At 33.1% G+C, this 27,006-nt stretch overlaps 1 long non-coding RNA gene across 1 annotated transcript; it reads left to right on the top strand.

Annotated features, from left to right (window-relative positions):
* Positions 1–27,006, top strand: LOC116667744. Its single transcript, XR_004324766.1, has 3 exons — positions 1–12; positions 13,893–13,903; positions 26,725–27,006. It is a non-coding gene; the product is annotated as an uncharacterized LOC116667744 (long non-coding RNA).

The raw sequence follows: 27,006 nt of genomic DNA, 5'->3' as shown, positions 1-27,006 counted from the left end.
GAAAAGACAGTGGTAGATTTATTATTTTTTTCTCATTTTTATTACATTGAATGTTCACTATCTCTGCAAACTTTATTCCTTGTAGCTTCAAAATATAATCAGAATATCACTATTTTTTAATCAACTGCATGAAAACTACCAAGCTAGAAATCACCATCTTCATGTTCTTCCTTGGTTATCCTAAAACTTCCTACCCATTCTCCTGGAATATACTCCAATCCTCATTTGGTTTGTTTTTAACCAGGAACCAGAGTGATATTTTTACTATTATACGTAAGTTCAGATTATTTCCCTATTCAAAATCATCAAATGCTATAAATTAATAATAAAATTTGATATCCATGGGGATGAAATGTACATGTAATTTCATGTTTGTTCTTTAATATTTCCTTAAATATTTTGTCCATTTGCATCTCAGTGTAATTTTTAGGAAGATCTTGTCACTTTCCACTACATACCAAATTTTATACAATCAGCAGAAAGGTGGCACTTTTAGCAATTTTCCACAGTTGTTTAGGAGAATTTTGTTGGAAATGGAAAATTTTTATATATTTCAGACTAGGTTTTAAAGAACATCATTATGCGGTTACATTCTCTGTGACTCTGAAAAAAATGTGAATGTTATTTTCTCTAGGATAGCTTAAATAAGTTTACTGGTTGCAAGAAGCACTGTGACCTTTCCATATACTTTTTCTTCCCTGTAGAAGATAATTTCTATCAAATAAAAATGAAAATAATCAGGATAAGTCAGTGTTCATTGCAGGTATCTATTCATTCTTCATCATTATGATACAAGAAAAAGATTATATGAAGATTAGTCTTTGATTTTAATTTAAATGGATTTTACTGGTAAATTGAATTTTGTTATGCTTCATAAGGATATATTTCCTGTAGCAAACTGAATTGCCTACCTTACAAATTGATATGAATCAGGAAAGAAACTTCATTTCACACAAACTTTTTAATATTTAGGCAGAAATATAAAATTTACTCTCGCAATCATCTGTGGTTCTACTGCATTAAGAATTCTATTTATCTAAGCAAATGGAATAGCTTGCATTTAGGCATGCCCCTCTGTGCTTTTCTACAGTATTACATGTTAATATAGTTAATCTATTCAACATCTTTGGATGTTTTAAACATAATCACATGCATTTATGTGAGAGTTTGGGCATATTTTACTACTTGTAATGAATCTGACCTATCAGCAAAAGCTCTATAAGCTTTTATCTAATAATAGACATAGAATTAGAATTATAAACATTGTTTTCTTTGAAATTTGCATTTTAGCTCTAAATGATTAATCTTTTTCTTCATGTTAAATATGTTCAGCACTTTAAACACTTAAGTTTTCTGGATTTTTAAGTCACTATTTTATTATAAAATCTCTAGCTCTTTCTTCATTTAAAATGGCAATTAGCTATTAGAAATTATGGTTTCACACTGATGACAATGTGGCTTAAAAGTGAGTAGACATAAAAAATACAATCTTAGCTTATAAATAAAAGTTACACAGAAATACTGTTGATACCACATTTACCAAATAATTAAGTTTCAAAGTTTGGATCCCAAAAATGTAAACATAATTAACAATGGCTATTATTATGGGTAATAATAAAAATAATAGCTAACATTTATTACATAATTGTTATGGTTTTGTGTCCTTTTGCATAGGTTACTGTGTCCTGTAATTGTCATAATAATCTTATAACATAAATAATTTTGTTATACCTACTTTACAGATGAGGAAAAGGAGGCACAGAAATGTGGAGAAAGTTAACACAGACTGGAAATTGCAAATTTACATCCAGAAAGTCTTACTCTAGAGCTCCAGTTCCTTGCTGTTATTGAGAGGTTGCCATCAAAGAATACATGGGTAGAGACAGAGAGGTTTGGGATTACATCACATAATACACAATTCACATAAAAACAAAAGCCAAAACAAACAAGAAAACAAACATTTTAAAATGAAAAACTAATGTCAGACAAAGACAAACACCAAATGATTTCCTTTATATGTGGAATCTAAAGAACAAAACAAATGAGCAACACAAAAAAACAGAAACAGAGTCATAGAGTCATAGTCATAGTATCTATGATACAGAGGAAAAACAGGCGGCTGCCAGAGGGGAGGGGATGGAGGGATAAGTGAAATAGGTGAGAGAAATTAAGAGGTATAAACTTCCAGTTACAAAATAAATGTCACGGGGATGAAATGTACAGCTTGGGGAATAGAGTCAATAATAGTAATGTAATGTTTTTGTAACTTTTATTTTTTACCCAGTATTACTTACTTGAACAAGCGACAAACTATCTGTATTTTCCCTCAGTTTTATTAAGAAATAACTGACATGCCTCAGTGTTGAAGTCCATGGCATATAGAAGCAGGATGGTTTGATTTATATGTATTGTAAAACAATTACCACAATAAGTTCAACTAACACCCATCTTCTCCTATACAATAAAAAGGAAAAAAAGAATTTTTCTCCTTGTGATGAGACTCTTAGGATTTACTCTCTTAACAACCTTCCCATTTATCATACAGCAGTGTTAGCTATAGCCATCTATTTTTTTTTATTCCATTTAAGAAACATTTTAATAGGCTCTGGAGTAAATCTTAGAAATGCTACTTGCTGAAATAAGTAAACTTGAACTTGTGATTCAACATAACTTTGGGAGCCATTTTTTTCAAGAAACATTACCCTAATAATCACATATTATATTCAAAAATTGGAATTAAAGATAATATCTACCATTGGTTAAGGAACAGATAAGGCTAAATCCCTTAGCCAAATTTCATGACTTGAACCTCACAAAGGGTGGGCAAAATAAGGACAAGTTTATTTATTTCTTATTTACCCATAGACTAGAGTCCTATTTACCAAGATATTATAGGAAAGAAAACATGTAGGTTACTTTTCTTATTCCTGAGAAAGTACAAAGGGCATAAGTACAGTTCATCTATGTAACTGAATTTTTTAATATAATTTCCCCAGATTCTGCTGCACTAATATGTAACCCTAAACATTCGATCTGGTGATGTTACAGCTCATCATTCCTTTTCCATTTCTCCTGGAAGAATTTGGGCATCTTTCTTTTTATGGTTCTAGTCTCCCCCTCCTCAGCTAATCACATATTGCTATTACAATAATTTTATAATACTTTTACAATAATTTATAAACAAATTAAATAATATAATTTCTATATTATCCTTAACATGTGATTGAGTTTTTTAAATGTATTTCTGATTGTTTCCCACATATATTTAAAATAATATTTTAATAATTCCATCTAAATTAATTAGACAATTTTAACTATGATTGTGCTGCCACAATAATTATTGGCTGGGAAAAGGTTTTGAGGTATATATGAAAAGTATTTGCATATTATATAAAGCATTTTCATTTATACAGAACACTGTAACTTTAAAAGCATGGCTTGATAATACTATACGATAGCTCAAAAAAGATTGGAGAAATGCCTATGCTTTTTGAGACCACAGAGAATTTCAATTTGGTCAACAAAAACATTTTCAGCCTGTTGCTTAGCAACCTACTTGCAAGAAAAAATTTGCATCAGGGCTTAAAGAATAAGGGCTGAGGATATTATATTCTGTCACAGCATTTGCTATTATTACTTTTCAAAATTCACCAACAATATTAACTTGGTTGGCTTTCTAATTTTATTTGTTGTTACCTTTTTAATTATTAACTTTTACATGAAAGTACAGTAAGACAAATACATATAAAACTTCAAAGAAAGAAAGAAAGGGAGAGGGAAGAAAGCAGCACTATTTACAATAGCTGAGACATGGAAAAAATCTAAATATTCATTGACAGATGACTGGATAAAGAAACTGTGGTATATTTATACAATGGAATACTACTCAGCCATAAAAAAGAATGAAACAATGCCATTTGCTGCAACATGGATGGATCTGGAGATCATCATTCTAAGTGAAGTAAGCCAGAAAGAGAAAAAAAAAATACCATATGCTATCACTCATATGTGGAATCAGGGACAAAAAAGACATAAATGGACTTATTTACAAAACTAATGGATTCACACGTACACTTAGAAAAAAAACTTATGGTTACCAGAGTGGAAAGGGAGTGGGAAGGGATAAATTAGGAGTTCAAGATTTGCTGATACTAACTACTACATATAAAATAGACATACAACAAGTTTCTACTGTATACCACAGGGAATTGTATTTAGTATCTTGTAGTAAGCAATAATGAAAAAGAATACAAAATTGAATACATGTGTGTGCATGACTGAAACATTATGCTGTACACCAGGAACTGACATAACATTGTAAATGGACCACACTTCAATTAAAAAAAAATTAAAGATAAAAAAGCTTAAAGATAAAAAGTATAAATATATAAAACATTATTTCTTTGTCTGAAAAACTTAAGCCTGTGCTTCTTATCTTAACTTCAGTTTGAAGCAGCAATTAGTCAAGTTCGATGGAAGTCTTTGTTTCTCTAAACATTTAATATTGCAAAGGAATTCTGTCTCCATTACTGCTTATACAAGAAGAGTAGTTCTACCTGTTTCTTGGGTCTGAAGAGTCCTCAATGTTTCAAAAATTTCAAGACAAATACATGTACAACAACTGCTCTTATAACTATTCTCCTGTTATATCGCTAGAGTTGGAATGTCAGCATTTTTTTTCCCCACAGCTGAAAGTATAATACTCAATAATACTATCTTACTTAATTTGATGTTATATCTTTCCCAGGTCTTAACTTTTAAATTGAAATTTTCAATGTTTGAAAAAAAACAGAAAATCTGTTTTCAATTAAAATTTTTCTGATTATTACAAATTTTTATTTTAAAATACATTCAGCATGTCTTGATTTAAAGTTCTTAAGACTCACCCCTACAGATAAAGCATTTCTTTTAAAACCTTCATCTTTAAGCATAGCATATTAGTGTTCAACATTAACATTTTGTGAAATGAACAAATGCTAGAACATGCACCACATATTTTGAAATTTACAAAATTTGAGATTAATATCCCTAAGAGACTAAAGATAAATTTGAGGCAATATATTCTTAGATATTATAAATCCATAATGAATGTAGCTTTTTTTTTCATAATGCTGGTTTATTTTCTCACCACTATTAGTACGCAATTTATTGTACGTAAATTATCAGTATACTTTATCATTATAGTTATAAGACTGTAAGTTTTGTCCACTTTTTTTTGCTCTTTTGGTATATTTTTAATTTAGCTCTTAATGTAGAAGCACCCCATCAATTAATGGGTGCTTAGGTTAACATTCATTTACCTCTGGCTCAGCTCCTTAGTGTTATGGCTATTTTTGCATACTGATAGCACACTCAAGTTAAATCATCAGATGAAAGCTCCTTTAAAAAGTATAAAGCAATATATATGTCAAATTTGAAAAAAAAAATGCATTTCCATATACTGATATACCACACATTTAGCCAAAACCTATTTGCTCTAAAGGGATAAAGCTCACTGGAGTATGAAAGCAAAGAGAAAAGAAGAATAACAGCTTCTGACATTCAAAAGAGAAGTCACAAACAGAAAAGAGAAAGACTGATTCCAGCAAAGGGTCTCCCCCTTACTTCCATCATCATAAAGGAATAAAAGTCCCTGATTCTTCCATACTTTTTCTAAAGGAATTAGGGAAATAAAAAAACAAAATTATTCTTTAAATAATTATACAGAAATGTATGACTTGAATTATTTTAATGGATTATACTTCCTTATTGGACTAAAACATTTCCCACTGCCATGCTACAAATCAGAACTAATGAGTTATCTTTCTTTGCATATGGTCTAGTATGTTAATAATAATTGTGGAATAGTATATTTAGGCATGCTCAGAAAATAATAATTACTATGTTTCTTGGTATTTTAAGGAAATATGAGGTTGAAGTAATAGGCTTGTGCTGTGACCCTCTACTTGACAGGACACCAGAGATGCACAAGGATATTTGCAAACTTGTGGCTGAAGGCATTAGAAAATTATAACAGCAAATCACAAATTCTTAAAAAATATTTTTACCATAATAATCAGTAATTATGAACATTGTTTCATTGCTAGGAATATCTCAAATCAATTTATTTTATATACACATTAAAATATTTTAAACTTAATAAACATATAAGATACAAACACAAAACTGATAATTCCCAAGACCCAAAAACCATTATGAATATGAATTTCCATGATCCAGAATTTACTATCATTAAGATCTGGCAACATTTACTTTCATCTAATTGTTGTTTTTGTTATGGAAAAAGCGTTACTTTTTTTGTTTGAAAAGACATGCATTATTTTTACAATTGAAATTTAATAGAAAAACAATTAAGTGGAAGAAATTTTAGTATCTTTATGTGTAGATATTACCATGTTTAGTGACATTAATAGAACCCTCACACTTGTGTCCATCCTAAAACTTTTTCATGGCTAGAGGTAGGATTTGAAAACAAACCCTACTCACCCTCTCTGTTTGCTTGGTAATCTATTTTTTTTTTATAGTGTCCATGGTTTGGGGGGTTTTGTATTATGTTGTGCCCCATTCAGTGGTGGATTCTGCTGGTGAATAGTTTTGCTGACATTAGTTTCTGGTAAATTTTGATAAAATGACTAAAAAGAAATAACCATGAGAATTTCTGATACTTCTGTGATATCCATGTTATAGCCTTTCAATAAAAACTTCCTTGCAGAGACTAGACAGGTTTTCATTTTACTTTTTTAACTTCTTAGGATTCTAAAACGTCCAAGATTTTTATTTTTCTATTTTGTTTCATTTTACTGACATGTATCACAGACATGAAAAATAGCAATGTTTTATAGATATGAAAAGAACAGTAGTGATACTATCTTTTCTTCTATTTCAATTGATATTTTAAAAGAAAAAGTTTTGCAATATCCTTTTTTTCCCCCTCTCATCTTGCCTTTGTATTTTGTTTCTATTTCCCTTTTTATAAGGGCCTTTTGAAATAATACTTTCCACAGAGTGGAAATGGTCTCTCATAGCCTGACTGACACTTTTTTAGTGGGTTTCTGTTCTTGGAATATAGCCTCGAGATTATTAAACAAACAAATAAAACATTTTAAGACATCCCATAAATTGCTGGCCCAAGCCCAGCAGCAGTTGCAGTGTTTCTGGCCAGGTTGACTTTCTAAAGGACAGGTGTAAGAATTGCTTCAAGCAGAAGGACATTGTGATGTGGAGTCAATTTGTTTTGTTGGTCTTATTTTGTTTTTCACTCAGCTGTTACTAGCATGAAATGTTGTCTTTTCAACACAATTTCAGCCTGAAAACCTCTCAGCTTATACTACTGCTTGACCTAGAGACCTTGATGAAGCAGTCTTTTTCCTCTCATTTAGTGAAAGCTCCCATTATAAGCTCTTTGTAAATAGAATAGAAACGTCTGGCATGCTATATGTAAAGTATTTTAAAATTAAATTTCTGTTTCAAAATTCAATGTCCAGCATTTAAACCTTAAGCACATCATTTTATATTTTAAGCAGAGAAGATTAGACAACTTTAGGAGTTTCATATCCATTATTAAGTGGAGGACTAGGATTTCTTCTCAATCACCTTTTCAGATTTTTCAGAAGATTGCACTTTTGCTTTAAGCTGAAGAAAAGAAGAAAGTAGAGAACTTACAGCTTGACCTATTTTGTTTAAATCTACCTTCTTTTTAAAGTGGTGTCTCAAATGGCACAGATTTTATCTAGTGTTTTCCGATCCTCCAAAAGCGAACTAATCCTTTCTTCGGCCCTCAATAGCACTAGGCTAATACCCACTTTCAGCAATTATTGCACTCAATTATAATCAACAGGAATATATTTTCTTATAATTATCTCAGTCACTCTATTTTATATATGTTATACTTTTCATGAGTCTTAAAAACTGAGAAAGATCTATTAAGAAAATGACAAAGGATTAGTATCATTTCTAATAGAGAAAATTAAAATCATTTGACACTGTGTGCTAGTTTTGTGAGGATTAATTTTCATAGCTGTCCCCTTTCCTAACAATTCTCTCCTTAGGTAGATGCTATTATCATACTGTTTTATTTATGGGGAAACTGAGTCACAAAGAGGTTTAGTAACCTGCCCAAGGCCAGGCACTTAGTGAATTGTGAAGCTAGAATTCAAAGCCAGACAAGCTTACATTTAAAATCAGGTTTTCCATATCAAATGTTTTGTTAGAAAGTGTCAGAGTTGACACTAGAAACATGTGTAGTCAATGGAAAAGAATGTTACAGACAATAACTTCTTGATTGATTACACTAAAATATATATAATATTTATTATATATATATTTTTTCATACACATATGTGTATGTTTGAATGTGTATATCAATGTATATATTCATATACACATATACATCTATATCTATCTAGAGAAACATTTTTTAAACTTTTTTTTTTAATAACTTGGAAAACTAAAAGGAAGAAAAGAGCTCATTCAAAATAGCAACTCAAAAAGATAAATCTCTAGGGAAAAAAAATGCACCAAATGTGCAAATTCCATGTGAAGAAAACAAACAAAAAATCCTACTAGATTATATAAGAATGAATAAACAGAATGCCATATGTTGATTTTGAACAGAAAGACTCAATAATTTAAATTTATCATCTCTCTAGATTAAGTATGGCTGACTCTGTTTACTTAACCAATCATCTGTTTGCCTCTTCCTCCTTGAAAATAGAAACCCAAATAAGTATATGAAAAGACGCTCCATGTCACATGTCATCAAGGAAATAGAAACTTAAGGAACAATGAGATTTCAATGCATATCTCTTAGCATGACCAAAATCCAGAACTCTGACAACACCAAAGGCAAGGATATCGAACAATGGGAACTATCATTCACTGCTGGTGGGAATGCAAAATGGTATAGGTATTTTGGAAGATGGTTTGGCCATTTGTTACAAAACTTTTACCATACAATCCAGCAACCCCAATCCTTATTATTTACCCAAAGGAGTTAAAACTTAGGTCACCTCAAAATTTTTGCACATATGTTTATAGCAGCTTTATTCCTAATTGCCAAAACTTAGACACAATGAAGATGTCCTTCAGTAGATGAATGTATAAATTAACTATGGTACATCCAAACAATGAAATATTACACAGCGATAAAAAGAAATGAGCAGAACTTGGAATACAACTTGACAATACCTATAAAAATTTTAAAAGATCACACCCTTTGAGTCAGCCTTTCTACTTTCAGCATTTTTTTTTACAAATACATTTACAAGTTGTGCCCCATGACATTTTGAAGAAATAATAATGCTTATTCAATCCATAGGTATTGATATGGTACAACTCAGAATATAATCTATAATATGTATTTTTATATGAACAAAACATGATATATCTAATAATTAGGGAATATTGTGGGCTACAGTCAACCAGAAACCATAAAAGTTACTTGAGGAAAAAAATTATGTAAAAGAATAACAGGAAAAAATAAAGTCTCATTAATAATCCTATGATAGAAGTCAAATTAAGACAAATACCAAAAAGAGGAAAAGTACAAATCTTCCCATCATTTCTTTATTTCTTTTTCCTTTACTATCTTTGCCTTTTCATTACCTTTTGATTTTTATACTGAAATCTGTAGACAGAAAGCTGCTGCAAATGAATACATATACTCTGGTGAGAAAACTTAGTTTTAACTTTAACATGGTGTTGGGGGTGTGTGTGTGCTTACAGAACTCTAGACTGAGAGTCTCCTGAGAAGTTAGAAGTCTATCACCAATATAATGAAAGCAATGGAATTGAACAATAAATGCTATTTATGTTTGACATGCTGAAGAGAAAAATTTTAGAACACTTGAGTTCTGTCTGGTTATAACATTCTACTTTCATTTACCTTTGTTACAAAAGGCCTAAGGAGGGTAATCTCTTAAAATTCAGTTATCTAGCCTCAGCCTCCCTCAGCCTCCAAATGAGTAGTTTTGACTAAATGTCGATGAAACTTTAGTACAGCAATCTTGTTTGAAAACTTCAGAGCAAGAGGCACTTTATTTTCCAAGTATCAAGAATAAACACTTTGAACTCTTTAGCACTGTAATAATTCTCTTAAAATGTCAAGTTCTGGTTTCCAAATTTCTCTATGCTCCTAAAATGATGAGAAGTTACAGTGTACACAAATGACCTTCTCCCTGAGCCACATTAGCGGCTTATTCAGCACAGTGACCTTCCCCTCCACAGACGTTACTGTAAATCAACGATGAAGATGTCAGGTCCAGGTTCAGAGTTTAGTGTCATCATTTTCTCTTCTTAATGGAAGAGCCTAAACACTGTGGTTCCTAAGCTTTCCATCATACTGAATATCCCTGCTATCCAGCATAATGAAACATGTTTTTACTCCTCTAAATTGCTATAGCTGATGCCTGTCCTCTCTTAACCCACTGAGAAATGACAGACATTCTCTCTTTCTCTCTCTTTCTCTCCCTCTCTCTCCCACTCCACATGAACCTATATTTTAAAACACAGAACACAGTCAGGTGGTTGGGGCAGGAGGGAAAGAAAATGGAGATTTCTAAATATGTTAAGACATTTTAGAATAAGGTAAACATGTTATGTTGAATTTGTTTTACCTTAGTCACTTTTTATCCATCACTGACTATTGAGCGCTGAGACTTAAGAGATGACCTTCGCCTTTATAAGGAAGGATTTCAACCCTGAAGGCAAATTAAAAGGTTGTAATGATTAACTAACAGTTGAGGGAGAAGTTTCATGTTTACATCCTATCCTCTTACAATGATTATAAAGTAGAATCCAATACTGCCCTAAGGAGTGTCTAAATATTTCCAGTCTTTGTAAGAAGGAAGATGTGCTAGTATAATTCAGCAGCCCTAATTTGCGTGTGAAGAGTTTAGTATGCAGAATACTCAAACATGCATGTTTTTATAAAACTATTTTTAAATTTCTTAGTTCCTTAACTATCTGAGGGTATTTCAGTGTCATACTGTAAATATAAAGAGATGCTACTTTTATCTATATTTTGAAAATCACTAATCTAAATCTAAATGAATGAACATGAGAAAAACTAGAGAAAGGAATTCATATAAATAAAAGTTGCATTTAAAGACATTGTGGTGTATAGAAATTATAGCTGTCAATGAAGCACAGATTTTTAAAAATCTTTTCTCTAAATATCATAATCCTGATCAAGTTTATGACTATACTTTATTCCTTACAATTATAAAAGCTATCATTTTGTGCTACAATAATTTTCCCTTCATTTTTAATTACTTTATTAACTTTTACATACTCCTTAAAATATTATCTATTTTCTCTTCGGCAGTTTTGAAAGTAATGTCATTATCATAAATAGTTTTAAAAATATAGAACAGTACATATAGAAAAATATTCACAATTCAAATGCCTAGAGGAAATCACTATTTACATGATAACTATTATTTTCCAATACTTATTATACAAACATCCATAGACTAATTTTTGCAATAAAATGGGATCACGTTGTATATAAAAATTTGTATTCACTTTAAAACTTAACATTATATTTGATCATTTCCTATAGCATTAGAGTCTAGAAAACACTATTATAGTTTCCATGTAATATATATCATATATATGGTTAATTTACTTACTCATTCTATTTTTTATTTACTTACAAAATATGGCCTCATAAGTATCTAGAATCCAATATTTTTATTAATTTTTTTAATTTTTTATTATTAACCCTGAGATAAATATCTTTGGCTGCAGACTGCCAAATTAATCTCTAGAAATATTAACTAATTCAGTTCCCACTAGTTATGTATTAGGTGCTTCTGTTTCTTTGCAGCTTGTCAACGTTGAAAAGTATCATTTTCAAAAACCTCTGCTTAGTTTACAGGATGGGAGTATGATATTTTAATATGGATCACCAGCTTTAGCTTGTGTTATTTTCTTCTCTGAGATTTATACATGTGCATATAAATTCAATGCAATGATTGGTAATACAAGTTCTTAAGAGTCTATCTACAGGGCAACATGCATGCAGAGATGATTTTGCTTGGGGAAGAAGAAAAATTAAGAAAAAGAGGGAGATGAGAAACAAAGTACACATCTCTTTTTAATATTGACCTAGGGTCTAGCCAATAAATATTTGTAAGAGGGGTAATGCCAATACATCTTATTGATGATTTTCAGAGAAATTATTTAAAACGTGAGAGCAAAGAAGCCTTTTTGGGGAGTCAAGGAAATGAAAATGGTAAGCTAATGCAGAAAGATATTCTTCTAACTTTTCTAAGAACATGTAAACTTCTGCTACCTCATCATCCATACCCCACAGTTTGAATTCATATATTATGTACTACATTTCCATCTGAATTATGTATTTAATATTGTCTGTTTTGGGGTTTGCTGATAAGCTCTCTTTATCCATCTATATTTGAAGCACTATCAGCTAGTATTAAAAAGCTTTCTGTAGTGTTTTATAAAAATAGAGAAGGAATTTTCACATTTATCCTTCCAGATGAACTTAAAAATTTTTATTTAAAAATATATGAAGATGATAAAAAATCAAATAGAATAAGCTGTATATATTGACAAGCAATTTCTCTATCTTTACACGCAGCAGTCCTTCCTTCCTTACACTTTTATTTGTATCTTTCCTAGAATAGTCTATGTATATACAAGTAAATATATGTGTATATTCTAATGCATATGGATATGTAAGTACAAGTATTGACACAGATTTTTTAACACGAGATTTTTCTATCTTCTCTTTCCCATGTTACTTGTACATTATGAAATATTAAAGTTAACTTCCTTTGTGAACTTAAACTTTGATTAATATTGCTAAATATTGCTCTTTAGAAGTTTTTTCCACCAAATATTTAAAATTTCTCTTGAAAATCCTACTATATTTTGCTAAAACACTATTCAGACAAATACAAACACCATAAATTCATATGGTTATGTTTGAACTCTCCTTAGAGCTACAATTAACAATAGTAAAAAAGAGATTTTAATGCTTATCTAAATTCAGTTCTTTGTTATTCTGAGTACAGTGGAGATTAAATTCTCACTGCCTGTAAAAGAAACAATTTACCTGAGACTACTCTCCTTAGAACAGCTTGCTTACAAGGCTGGACCTTGGCTGGCATCTGGAAACTTGTCTCTCACGGTGTTCCTAATCAACAATGATGGTTTGCTGTGTTTAGGATTTTAAGTAAACAAAATGATTTATGCTGAACACCTACTTTTCTGACTCCAGAATTTTCATATCTTCTAAGCAGAGGTTACTCACAGGAACAGTAAAACCTCTGAACACTGAGTCTCTAACTTCCCTAGACAATGCTTCTCATGGGTCGTCACTATTCATTGTTGGGGGAATTAAATGTGTCTTATGTTAACTCCACTGCAAAAGGACTCTTGGAACTTGTGCTTAGTTTCCTCTGGACTTCACTCCATGCATCTTTTCTCTTTGCTGATTTTGCTTTGTATCTTTTTACTATAATAAATATTAGCCATGAATACAACTATAAACTCAGTTCCGTGTATCCTTCTAAGGAATCATAAGGCTACAAGTGATCTTGGGAAACTGAACACATTCTCCCTTGCATTGGGTGGAGCCGTGTAACTAGAGCTGGTCATTATGTTGTTGGGAATGATATGTCATTCCGGGCTAGAGCATTAAGTTGTTGGTGTGAACACCCCTTTGTTTCTTTCCTCTGAGATGGTAAACAAAAATGTCCGAGAGAATGAAGATTCTTTAAAGCTGAGGCTGAGAATGAGAATGACATGGAGCAAAGCACCCAGATGATCCAAGGTGGAAGTTGCGCTGGGAAAAAAAAAATGAACCTTTGATTGCTTTCAGCTGCTGAAATTTTAAGAGTTTTATGCTACTACAGCACAAACAGGAGAGCCTTAACTGGTACAAATATTAAGTAGATTCTGTTATGCTGAAAATAAGGTTACATAGCATGAAGGGTATTTATATCATAGGTTAATAGAAATAATCACTCGTCATGTGTGGAAAATTGTATCACCTGTCATTCATACTTAAAATTTTAATGGCCATAGTTTATTTTATTAGAACAGATTATCCTCTACTGCATTTTTTTGGTCATTTTGTTACAAATAATTTTGACAGCCTGGGCTAATTATTATATAGATAAAAATATACTATAATTTATAAGAATGTAGTCTTATAAAGTTTTCTAAGGGTTGATCATGTATGTAATACTCATCATATGAGAAAGCTTTCAAAATTAGGAGTAGGCAGATATTAACAGTCAGTTACTTAATAAAATGATGAACTGATTGAAATGGCATGAATGGGTGGTTTTTCCTACCCCTTTTTATTAACACTGAACTATGGATTGATTACATACTACAGGGCATGGATCATTAGCTAGACTTAGTAGCAGAAGCATCAGCACAAATCTCAAGTTGGATGCAGCTGGATATGACAACCTAATACTATTTATTCACAATAATAAACATGTCTAAGAAACTTTACCGTTAAAGAAATATTTAAATGTCTCTACAATATGCTTTATTTCAGAGGAAATGTATAGGTACAAGCCGAATTTACCTCTAATCTTGGGGGTTTACCAGGAGTGCGGATATCTCTGCCTTTACAAATAGTTAATAGGCCAAAAGTAAGAGCTGGGTATTTTAATGATTTCTATTTTCTAATATGATTTTCCTAATTTTTATCACCCCAAAACTGAAGTAATTACTCTTCCAGTGAAATCTTAAAGAAGTTGAAGACTAAATATTACTACAGAGTTTCCTGATGTTACAGCTATAATGAATTTTTAAAAAGATATAACAAATTGAAATACACTTTACAACAAGATCACTTTTTTTTGCCAAAGGCTAATGTGTTTTTATCACTAATTTACATCTTCTTTTAAATGTAAAAAATACAATTTAAAATTTTATATAAATACTTCTACCTGAATGTGATTTTTTTCTGACTCATTGGGAAAAATTGCTGAATGTGAGGCCTTTGTATTCTACAGTTTTATAACTACGTTTCATTTAAAACGAACATAAATTATTCACAATACCTTTATTCTGTTTTATATCCTAGGAAGATTATGCCTGTTTATGCAATAGCTACAGAGAAATATATTTAATTAACTTAGTATTTTTTAAATAAACATTATTTAGAATAGATTAGATTTATAGAAAAATTGTGACAATAACACAGAGAATGTCTATATATCTGCTTCATTTCTCCTATTACTATATTAGTGTGATACGTTTGTTATAATTATATTATAATTAATATAATCATAATGATATATTATGATTAACTACAGTCCCTACTATATTCAGATTTCCTTAGTTTTTATTTAGTGTTCTTCCTTCTGTGCCTGGATTTCACACAAAATATTATATTTATTCATTATGTCTTCTTAGGCTCCTTAGTCATGAGAGTACCTTAGAATTTGTGTCTTGTAACCTTAATAGTTTTGGAGACTCTTAGTCAGTAGAGTGTCCTGGAATTGGGATTTCTTTGATTTTTTTGCATGATTACACTGGGATTATAGGGTGTTTTGTTTTTGCTTTGGGGTTTTTTTGAGGGGATAGGGGAATATCACAGAGGTAAAATACCGGTTTCATCATATCTTCACATAAAGGCACATACTATCAACATAGCTTATTGTTTGTGTTCACAGATGACTGAGGGGTTTGTCAGGTTTCTCCATGGCAAACTTACTTTTTTCTCCTTTATATACTATATCTCTTAGCATGAAGTCACTATATCCAGCCCACAACTGAGTAGGAGTTATGCTCCACCTCACTGAGGCCAGAGTAGCTACATAAAGTAGTAAATAATATTTTAATTACAACAAAATATTTTGAAATAGTACATGCAGTCATCACATGCTCATCTTGACTATTAAAATGATTCTTCTAAATTAATTCTAAAGAGAATAGTTTGTATTTACATTTCCATTGTTGGGAATATTTTTTCCAGACCCTCACTGAAATCCAACCCAGAGTTCACTACACCAGATGTTATCAAACAAGTATGCACAAAAATCATTAGGTCCTATGCAGTCCTATTAACATAATAGAGAATTTCAGTGCATCAAAGTTTGAGAAACAATGCATTAGATTTCTCAAACATCCAACTACATTTTTACTGCCTTGGAGATATTTTATTCTACTCTAATTCATAAACTTTATAAATTAAATAAATTTCTTATCTAATTCTTACAGGTAGAGTGGTGCAATATGAATTAAAATACAGTTTCCCTGACTCCCAATATAGGGATTTCTCTAGCCTGGTATATTAACTATTCTTGTCTTATGAGTGCCAACTCCATGATCAAATATGGTATAGTCACAGATTGTTAATCTTACACAAAACTTCACTTTTTACCACTCTTCCCTTAACTTCTTCAACATTTTACCAATAAAGTTGAAAACTTTACTACGACTTTCCTCTTTTTTTCCTTTTTCTCTTTCTTTTTACCTAAAAAAATCCAAAGCATTGCCGTAACCAGCCATTTATTACACAGAAGATTTTCTTATGATTTCTTTCTTCAGCTCTGTCGACCTCAGGGATGCAAGATGTTCTATTTTCAAAAGAAATTTCTTCATAATTACTTCAACAGATTAAACTTAAATGTACGATTATAGGAAAAATATCATGACTAAACATTGACTAAAATATAAAGAAGTTATAGTCCTCACTTGAAAGGGAAAATAAGATCTTCTCAAGTTACTTACTAATATTTATTTATGTGCTAACACCGCACTCTCATCTCCAGTGGCAGCACCTTCAACTTCTTCAAGTCTCCGTTTTGTTGTCAGTCCCCAACGGTGCTACCCTTGACTCAATTGGACATATTTTCACAACTTCTACTTCTCTTTCACAGTATTTACAAAAATTAAAACAATCAAGACAAAAGGCCACATACAGAATGGAAGAAAATTTTTGCAAATCTCATGCTGGATAAGGGCTTAATATCCAAATTATAAAAGTAAGTTATATAACTCAATAGTAAAAATAATTAAGAAATGGGCAGAGGAACTAAATAGTCATCTTCCCCAAAGAAAATATATAAACAGCCAACAGGTACATGAAAAGGTGTTCAACATCACTATCATTAGGGAAATGCGTATCAAAAATCAAAGTGAGATAAGCTGCATACCTGTTAGACTGGCTATTATCAAAAAGTATAAGGGTTCCTCAAAAAATTAAAGAAATTGAGAAAATTTCCAAGATAAATTCTGACCAGACAATTCACTATAGTTGAATAGGCTATACTATACTGAGTCTTTACCACATTCTGGGCAATCTTGACACTTGAGGAATCACAGTGTGAAACAAGCAAACAAATAAAAACAGGACTTGGCTGCTCTCCGATGCTAAGTGAGAAGCAGATAAACACTTAAGGTTTTAAGTTTGCGACAGGAAAATTGGCTTGCTCTGGTTCCATCTGATGAAAGTTCTAAGAAAGAGCCACATTGAGCATGAGTGAATTAAGTTCATTTTGTTTCTCGACCTAGCAAACTTTCCTTGTAATATGTGACCTAAAATGGTGGATTTGTAACTAAACATTTACATACAATTCTGGGAACTAATTCTAAGTTACTTTAAGAAACAAAATATACACACATGCACACATGTATGTGAGAATGTGTATACATTCACACATACACACACACCATCTATATATAGATTAGTCCATAAATAAGAAGGAAAATAAATTATTTCCTAAAGATTGTGACAAAATCCCCTCAAATTTTTCTCACAAGCCAATTAAATGTTCTGACTTTTACTTTTCCAATACAAATTATTTATACCTACGGTCAATTTTTACTGATTGAACATAATGAATTTTACGTACTCTTTACTCACATCTGGATGAGAATACCTGATATCTGAGTTAGTTGCATATTAATACAACAGTTATGAAAAAGACTGGATCTCATACATAACCTTTAACTGTTAATCTACCTCAGTTTTTTAAATTATCCTTCTGTTAGGCATCCACTTTTCTGGCAGTGATTGCCCCCTATATGTTTAAAATGCTGGAATGATCACGGTGGCAAGGTGTTCTCTCACCAGGATGTTTGCACAGGTCACCAAATGATGAAATCTTTAGCAATTGGGCCACCACCTTGTGGCAGAGATGACCCGTGTCCCACATTTGCTTGGGACATGACCAACTGGGTCATAAATCAGCCATGGTTAAAACCCCTTTCTCTAAACATTCTCAGAACTAGCTGTGTCTTTTTAGGCTGTCTACAAGCTGACACCAAGACAGAACAAATAAGACAGGTATTTTTGATGCAAATGCCTATAAAGCATAAACCAGGACAGAAGGCATGGAGAGCCTTCAGACCACAGCTTAAAAAATACTTGCAAAAGGAGAGAGAAAAAAGGATTGACTAAGAAGTAATCCAGAAAAGTGCAAAATTCTGCAAGACCAATGTGGAGTCTTTAAGCAAATCCTGCCCATTCCAGGAAACCCACGTCTGGCAGAAAGGGACAGTACTAAGGAAACTGCTGTGCTTAATCATTATCTGGGAACAGCCCAGAGGGAATTGTGACTTTGGTATGAACTTCATAGTAGATCCACAGGGATCTGTAGTTGTCATCTGGAGCTGTCAACTACATTCTACACAGCAATCTCTCTTAAGTAGTACACTGAGCAGTGCACTTGCACAACTCTCTCTTTTCACTTGGTATCATCCACTTTCAAGATTCAGCTCAGATAAAACTTCCTGAAAGGTCATCTCTAACATCTTCCACAAAATACATTATCTAGGTTAGGAATCTTTCCTCTATTCATTCTATATGTGATCTTGTCCTATTATTTTACTTTGTTGTAAAATAATCATTTACTTATTTGTCATATAGAACTGAATGTAAATGCTTTGATATCAGGAGTTATTTCCTCTCTATCTTAGATGCCACAGAATCAGGCAAACTGACACAAAGGGTATTGTTGAAGGAAGGAATGAAGGATATAAAAACAGTGGTGGATTTTATTTCCATTATGTAGTCACTTAGAATATGCTCAAACCTGGAGATAGTTGACATCCCTATTGCCATTATTGTGGCAGTTGTGGTATGAAAGGAGCCCTGGTCCTGGAGCCAGAGGATCAATCTAGATTAGACATTTACTGATAGGATGTAATTGATTGGAACTCTATGCATAACAATTTCCTCCAATAGGAATAGTAATATGCATTTAATTCACTGCAATTAAAATAAATGAGACATTTTTGGTAACAGTTTCCAGACCAAAATAATACAGAAAACCCATGGCTAGAACTATTTAAATATGCTTGCATATATATTGATAACACGTGTTAAAACCAAGACAATTGGTCCAAAATGGAGTTGCTTATGTTAAGCCACACAACACCAAACAGACTTAATTTTAGTTTTAATTTCGTTAGGAATCGCCTTATCATCTGGCATGGCCTAAAGGAGTAAATTTGCAATAAGCAACCCACTTTTTCGCCTAGTTTATTTTCCTTGTTTTACTCCCTTCTGCCTGTAAAAATCTCATTCTGAACTGCACCCTACAGCTCCTTTCTACCTGCCAGGCTGGAAGCTGCCCGATTTGAACTGATTTTTGACCAAATAAAGTCTGAAAAACTATAATATGCCTCAGTTTATGTTTTAAAAGTTCTCCTAGTAACAGTAAGAGGAGGGAACCAAAGGAGACCCCGAGGGCCCAGGAGCGACGATTAAAACCAGACAGGGTACCTGCTGAGACCCTGGGGTCACCGCCTTCTCGCCGCCTCAGGAGGATCCGGTCTGTCCCTCTAGGAGCCTCGAGGTACTCGTTTGAGGAGCTTTCAGACTTTACTTGAGCATTTCTTTTCCAGACGGGTTCCAGAAACCAGCCGGAGCCAAATTGGGCCTGACTTAGAAGCCGGACCGGATCTAAGGTTGGACCGGGTCCGACTTAGAAACAGGACCGGGTCTAGGTTCCGACGGCGGAGGAGTTAGAACCGAGACTAGTTCCGGGGTGGGACTGGGTCCCAATTAAGCTGATCTGGGCACCGCGTGAGGCATCAGGTGAGTAAAATTTTGAGTCTGAACAGGCAGGTTAACCTTATCCAAGATAATCTGGAATTACTGTGGCCACAGGAGAGAACTATTAAAACCTAAATTAACTTACTCGTTCACGAGGTACCTTAGAAAGAACGTGGTTTCAGCTAAGCCAAGCACTTACAAAGCGTGAGGGAAAACTTTTTCCTCCTCCTCAGTTTTTCCGTGACCAGGATGAGACTCTCTAGGACACCCTACCTGCTCCAGAGCCTTCAGAATCCTGAGGAAACTGGCAGAAGCCGGCAAAGGGTAAGAATTCTTATCAAAGTCGATTCTCCTAGGTTTCTATCTGTGGTGCCTGGTTGACAGAGGAAGGGAAAATTTCATGTTGTCCCTTCCCTTCAGATTGGGAGACAAAAACACATTTGTAAGAATTAATTTTTTTAAACAAAGTTTATTTATTTATTTAATCTTTGAATTGTTACTGGTGAATTTGCTTTCGGGTACCCGTTGGTTGTGAGCTCTTTCTCCCTCAGGGACAGCTATCGCCTCCTTGTTTGTTTGTTTTGTCCCCTGAGTACCTGACTTGGCTTTCTGCCTGACTGGGACACTCGGGTTCTTGTGTATGCAGGTGGTTTGACTAGGCGGCGGCGGGTGGGGGGTCTGGGGGTGGGAAAATATGGGCAGACAGAAATGTGGGTCGTGTTCCATTGGCGGCTAGGTTATTACTGTTGCCAGCTCTCAGGGAAATTGTCTAAGTCTTTCTTTTTGTTGTCTTTGGGAGTGGCTCTGGGCCTTGAGAGGGTAGTGACTTTTGAAGCCTCTTTGGGGATGCGTCTTGTGTGTCTATGGGGTTTTTCAATACTGCTAGGAACATTTGTTGCTTGTCCCAGCTGAAACTTCATAAAATATTTGAAAAATATTCTTACAATGTTTAATATGCCTCAGTTTATCTTTTAACAACCGACTGATGAGAGAGGCACAGAGAGGGCAAGGGTGAGGAAGTGCATGGAGGGGCAGGAGAGAGAAAGAGAAAGAGGGATTGATTACATATATACTGTCAGCCGCGGAAGGCTGGAGAGGGATTCGAGGAGGTGAGCTGCCCAACTGGAAAAACGTGCTAGGAGCTGACATGGAGCAAAACAGCACCTTATTGCAGTACAAGCAGGTGGTGTGCCCCTCAGGCATACCCACTTGTTCTTTTATTATGCCTGTGCATGCTTATTGTTCAAAATATTTAGTCATGCTACTAGCGCATGCGTACATTTACTTCTTACCTCACACACATGCAAGTTATTGTGAACTTTGACCTGGGTCCCACGACCTACTCACTTAAGACTGCCAACATATACATACTCTTTCAAGGAAAATAGTTGTCTAGGGTCAGAATCAAATAGGGACCTGAAAAGGATGGTGGTAAAAACACGAACACATATAATGGCTGCCCAAGAGACCTGTGTCAGGTGTTGTTTGTTGATACTCAGTACTTGCCCATTTATTCAAAGCACTTCATGTGAGCATAAGGGTTAAAAAACAACTCCATTTCTCATATTCCCTTTCTAGCGGGATTCTAGATAGATCCCTACAATTAAAGGAAGGAATATGGAGCACAAAGATACGGAAGTTAAGTCTTCCTGCACCTTTTGGGACCTCTTGCTAATCTGCCATTTCAGACCCTAAGAGGCAGATTCTAATCCTTCCAGCATGCATGAAAAACTTCAGGTTCCTATACTAGATCTCCTTTTGTTGAAATATCTACATTGGTGGTTGTTTTCCTAACTACTTCATAAATTATATAGTATTTGGTACAATAAATAATTCCCTAGAAATTAACCACAAGATAGAAGTCTGAGATTCTTTAATTGGGCTAAATTAGAGGGCATAATAAATACGTTGCTAACAGACAATGGGATACTGATAGTTCATGGCATGTAGCATCTATTATGAAATAAATTATTTAACTTACTACCTTTCAAGGCAGCACTTGGGAGACAAACTGGCTTTTGTATTGGAATACTATGGAGAAAATGATAAATACTAGAATAAGTTTGATGGTCCAGACTTCAGACTAGAGAACTTCTTTACTAACTAGACAGGATATCTTTATCCACTGTAATCACAGGAACATTATCTAAAAGCCAGACTCAAAGTTTGATATTGCAGTTTGCAGAATTATAGCACATGTTGAATGCAAAGCATTGCTCAGTCTCTTATTTGAAAATAAGGACTTTTTCTTTTTTTTTTTTTAGAGAAAATGGAGCCTGAAAATTGGAATGAGAGTATTTGTGAATATTATAATGACTAAATAATTTGAACTTTCAAAAGACACTGAGTCAGCTTTGTCAACAAAAGCAAGCTTTCCTTCTCTGTATATGGAGGTTAGCCTCTCCATACTTGAATATTCAATAAAGACTTAACTTTTGACAGTTACCTTGAAGAAGGGTGGTAAAACCTTCAGATTATGTGTATTCTAAGAGTAAGTAGAAGAGGGAAGAAATATCACAACACTGGATCAAGATGAATTTATGATAGTGGCTTAGATTAAATAAAGATACAAAGCAGTAATATGAAAGCATCTATGCAAAACCTTAGGAGGCTACTAATTTCAGTGTTTGTCATGTGTAACAGGCTCAGACATACCCTACCAACGTAAATGTGTATACTAATAAAACAAGTCCTTATCACAGGTGTATTAAAAATATATCAATGAGGAGAGCTCCAGCATTTGTAGAAAACTCTATAGTAGCTATATTATGAAAATGTAAATAAGAGCTATCCCCCCTTATTTGGTGCAATATCCAACATATATGAATTTGTTTTAGTTTCACCGTCCAGTTTTATTCTCTATACATTTCTCCAGTTTCCACTGAATCAAGCAGTTTTCATACCTGTGTACTGCCATTCAACTCTTCGAATTTTGAATTACCCTTTTTTTCTCAGATGACTACACAAAGATCTTTCTTGATTGTTTTTTCGTAAATTATCAAAGTCTAATTTTCCTTCCTTTTCTTCTAATAATGGTAGATTTAAATGGATCTTAATAATTTTACTTTTACTACCTATTTGTTATGTAACTTTTTTCCCTGCAAACAAATGGCAACATGGAAGTCTGTAAGATGCTTTGCATATTTAACAGCTTTCTTGACAATATGAATTTTAGTTGATCTTTTCTCTATTCTCCCAAGTCTAACTCATTTTGCAGTCTGTTCATTTCTCATCACCTTTTCAAATATATGTGCCAAAATTCTTGTTTTAATTGAAAAAAGACACAAGTCAGAATTGGTATTCAGAGGAGGGAAAATATGCACGTAGGTGCTAGGGCAGGATGTAATATAGCATCATTGTAAAGAATACTGTCCGATCTACAGGGTACCTTGGGTTAAGGACAGTGGCAGAGAGGAAGTGAAGAATGGGAATCTGACATGAGACACATATATGAGAATATGTCCAGTTTTGTTATTTGAAAGATTACAAATAAGCAGTGAAAATTGGTCACTATTTGAATAAGAAGGAAGAATAAGATGCATAGTCTACTGTTAGAAGGTCAATGTTAGTGACCTTTTACCAGAGGGATTGTGAATTTATAAACTGAAGGAGATCTTATTACATAAAGTTTCGGTTGGATACACAAACTGAGTTTTCAATAATTTGATATTACAGTTGCATTATAATAATGTCATGAGTTGATTGCTTTGGAAGATGGCTTATGATGTATCTAATTGAGTTCAATCCTTTAGATAAATTTCATTAGTTTGACTACTGAACACTACATGGTGTAACAGAGCTATCACACCTCATTCTCTAGCTACGCTGCGCTGCACGGCCATGGTTGTATATCTGAAATGACGTGTTGCTAGATATTTCACACAGTAAGGTCTTATATGACCTGATAAGTTATTAAGGAAACCTCATAAACTTCTTACATGAAAGATATATTGAGCAGTCCATCTTTCATAGAGAGTATTTGGAATTGAAATATCAGCATGCATCCTGATCCCTGATCTCTGGACAGGCCATTAATTATATTATCCAGATAATATTTTCCCCACAAGCTCCATAGTGCAAGTTTTTTTTTTCCCTAATCCGAGATGTATTACTGAATGACAGTATTTGAATAGCATATACTTATATAAATCTTTGTAAAAACATAATGTAGAAAATGGTAGCTCTCTCTTCAATGCCTATTTCATAAAGAGGCAAGACCAGATTTAATCTTGAAAGGTTTAATCAAATCTGTAGGATGTCCTTAACCAGGCTTCTTTACTTGTCAAATTATAGTCCTTCTTTAATATTCTTGGAGAACAAGGTACTGGGTTCCTGTGGTTTTTAATTGTCTCTTTCCAAACTTCAAAGGAAAATTAAAGACTTTTCATATCACTTGAGAAATATAGAACATAGGCTAGATGAACTAATAAATATTAATGCCATTAAAAAAACAAACAGCAACTGGAGTAAAACTCATTTATGCTATGCACCATTTAAATGCCATTTTTAATGTGTGTGCTTTAATACATTGCAAAAAGTCATAGAACCTGTGAAATGTATTAAATTGTCTTCATATGAGAATCACAGGCATTTTTGAAAATACTCTAATATGTTATTTTGTGAGGGTTAGCTTCCCTAAGTAAAGTAAAGCTATTCTTTTAGCATAGTTTATGCAAGTTTACATTCCAAATGTGTGCAACTCTGAATATTATGAAATCCAGTATTCTCTATAATCAATGAGAATGTTAATAAGAATAACATAAGAGCAGCGCTGTTAATACATATTTGACTTTTACTAGTTTCATTCAGATTACTTCCAATATAATATATGGTAAAAACACTTTTGCTCTTTCAGTAAAGACAAATGCCATGTGGATTTGTCAAGATAGATAGACTTTATTTTTATTTTATACACCTGTATCATTTTTTTTATTCAGATATATAAAATCCATTCCTTCATACAAAAAGATATTTAGGGGAAAAAAGGGAGAGAAACCTTTTGCTCCCTAGTGAAAACAAATTAGCTTGGGAAGGATCCTAGGTTATTAACCTTGGAAAGATGAGACCAGTATGTCTAGCTTTACAACCTAGGGGATGTCCACATAGTTTCAGAGGTCATCCCCACTTGAAATACAAACATATACCTCTGGAGTGGTCAGTGTCTATAGCATTCTCATGAAATAGGTATATTCAGTCATTGCATAACTTCTGAGGCTTCTCTCTCAGCCCAAGAACCAAGTTTGAGTAAAATTTGCTCAGGAAAAAGGCACTAACTAAGTAGAAGCATACACATATTTCTTGTACAGTCCCACAATGTATTAATTCACTATGGATATTCTCCTAAATTTACAAAGAAATAACTTAGGTATACTCAGTAAGATTTAATTCTTGTAATAAGTGAATATTATAAAATTTTAGCTCTAACTGGTAAAATTTGTAAGTTTTTTTTTCACTTCTTTGTACCTTTTAAGTTTTCTTCAATGGCTATGCATTAATTTTGAAATAACTAAAATATTTATTATTTTGAGGATAGTGTATAATATTTTTCTCCAGTTTTTTTCTGGAACCTAGTAAAAAATAGTTTGTAAACTCAATGGCCAAATACAGTTTGTTAAATTTCTCTGGATTTCAATAATGTGTATATTTTCTATGCACAAATATGAAGCTTCCAGCATTTTCTTCAACAGCTGTTAACATTGTTATATGCAATTTAATATTTTTATGCATATCTCTCCATTCCAATATGCTTAAGTTAGGTAGTAAATAATCCTACAGTCAGGCTCAAGGCAGCAGAGTTACTAACCAAACACATCAAGATTCTCCACTATTAGAAGTTGACATTGTCTGCTGTAGTCCATGCAGTTTTCAGAAGACTAGGAAAGGGGGAAAACTTTAATAATTCAAAAACCTTTTATCGCCTCTGTGACTAAAATTGAACACTCACTTTGGAGACTTTTTTAAAATTAATTTATATTTAGGCCCTTCCTATCCTCCCTCTTGAAGATTATTTCCACGTAAAGAGACATTTCCAAATAAGATAGACTGAGATAGACTATTTAAAGTGTATATACCTGTGGTCCTGCCAAAAATCCTATAGAATATAAGAATTGGAGTTTTATCAATATTAGTCTGAAAGCATCCTTTTAAAGTCTCATTTGATCTAACAATGTACCAAATAGTGGATGACAGTATTCATAGCCTAAGTAATTATTCATTGTATGTGGCCCATTCTAGGGGTAATGAGGCACAGTTATTGTCTATGGCCTTAGTGTACAAAGCTCTTTGTATAACTTCACACTTCATCAAAGATATTATGTGAAAGGTAAATCCAGTCCTTCTACAAAAACAGTCTATCAGTTGTCCTTACTTAGAAGCAGCTTCCACAATTTCATGGGTTTTTACAAAATTGAGGCTACCTTGTAAGTAATTAGTTTTCACTGAGAATTGAGGACTTTATTGAAAACTATTTAGATAGAGGACTCCAGATATAATCCCAATTCTGGACATAGGCCCCCATACAAGTAAAGAAACAGCCTTAAATTTGTTTTAAGTAGAGATTGTGTATGCTTGACCATCATTCTTACAAATTAATAGCAAAGCAATGTTAATTTCTTGTTCCTTGACCCTTACTAATATGCGTTTGAAATCATTCAGAAAACCCTCTTTAGTACGGAACTTGGGAAGCTATACTATAGCTGTCAGATGACCAATTGCATGGAAAATTGAAATAGATGGGGAAAAGAGTTTCCACTGAATGATTTTGCACCAGAGTGTGGTAATCACCTTGGTAATGTTAGGCTAATGCCCTTCTTTTCTCCATTACCTTCCATCAACTTCCATCATGCTTCACTTCCTTTCTGGGACTCAGGGTGGCTCTCACTCCTCCCTATGCCAATTTTATTTCGTACCAGTCCATTTCACACCATTCCAACACTTTATTCTCATCAGTTTATGCTCACTATCTTTTCAAATATCTTACGTTACAAGTAAGCTATACCACTATTTCACTTCCT

Source organism: Camelus ferus, chromosome 12, assembly GCF_009834535.1.
Source record: "Camelus ferus isolate YT-003-E chromosome 12, BCGSAC_Cfer_1.0, whole genome shotgun sequence".
Taxonomy (NCBI): domain Eukaryota; kingdom Metazoa; phylum Chordata; class Mammalia; order Artiodactyla; family Camelidae; genus Camelus; species Camelus ferus.
The sequence above is the reverse complement of the archived record's forward strand: the minus strand, read 5'-3'. Positions and strand labels throughout refer to the sequence as shown.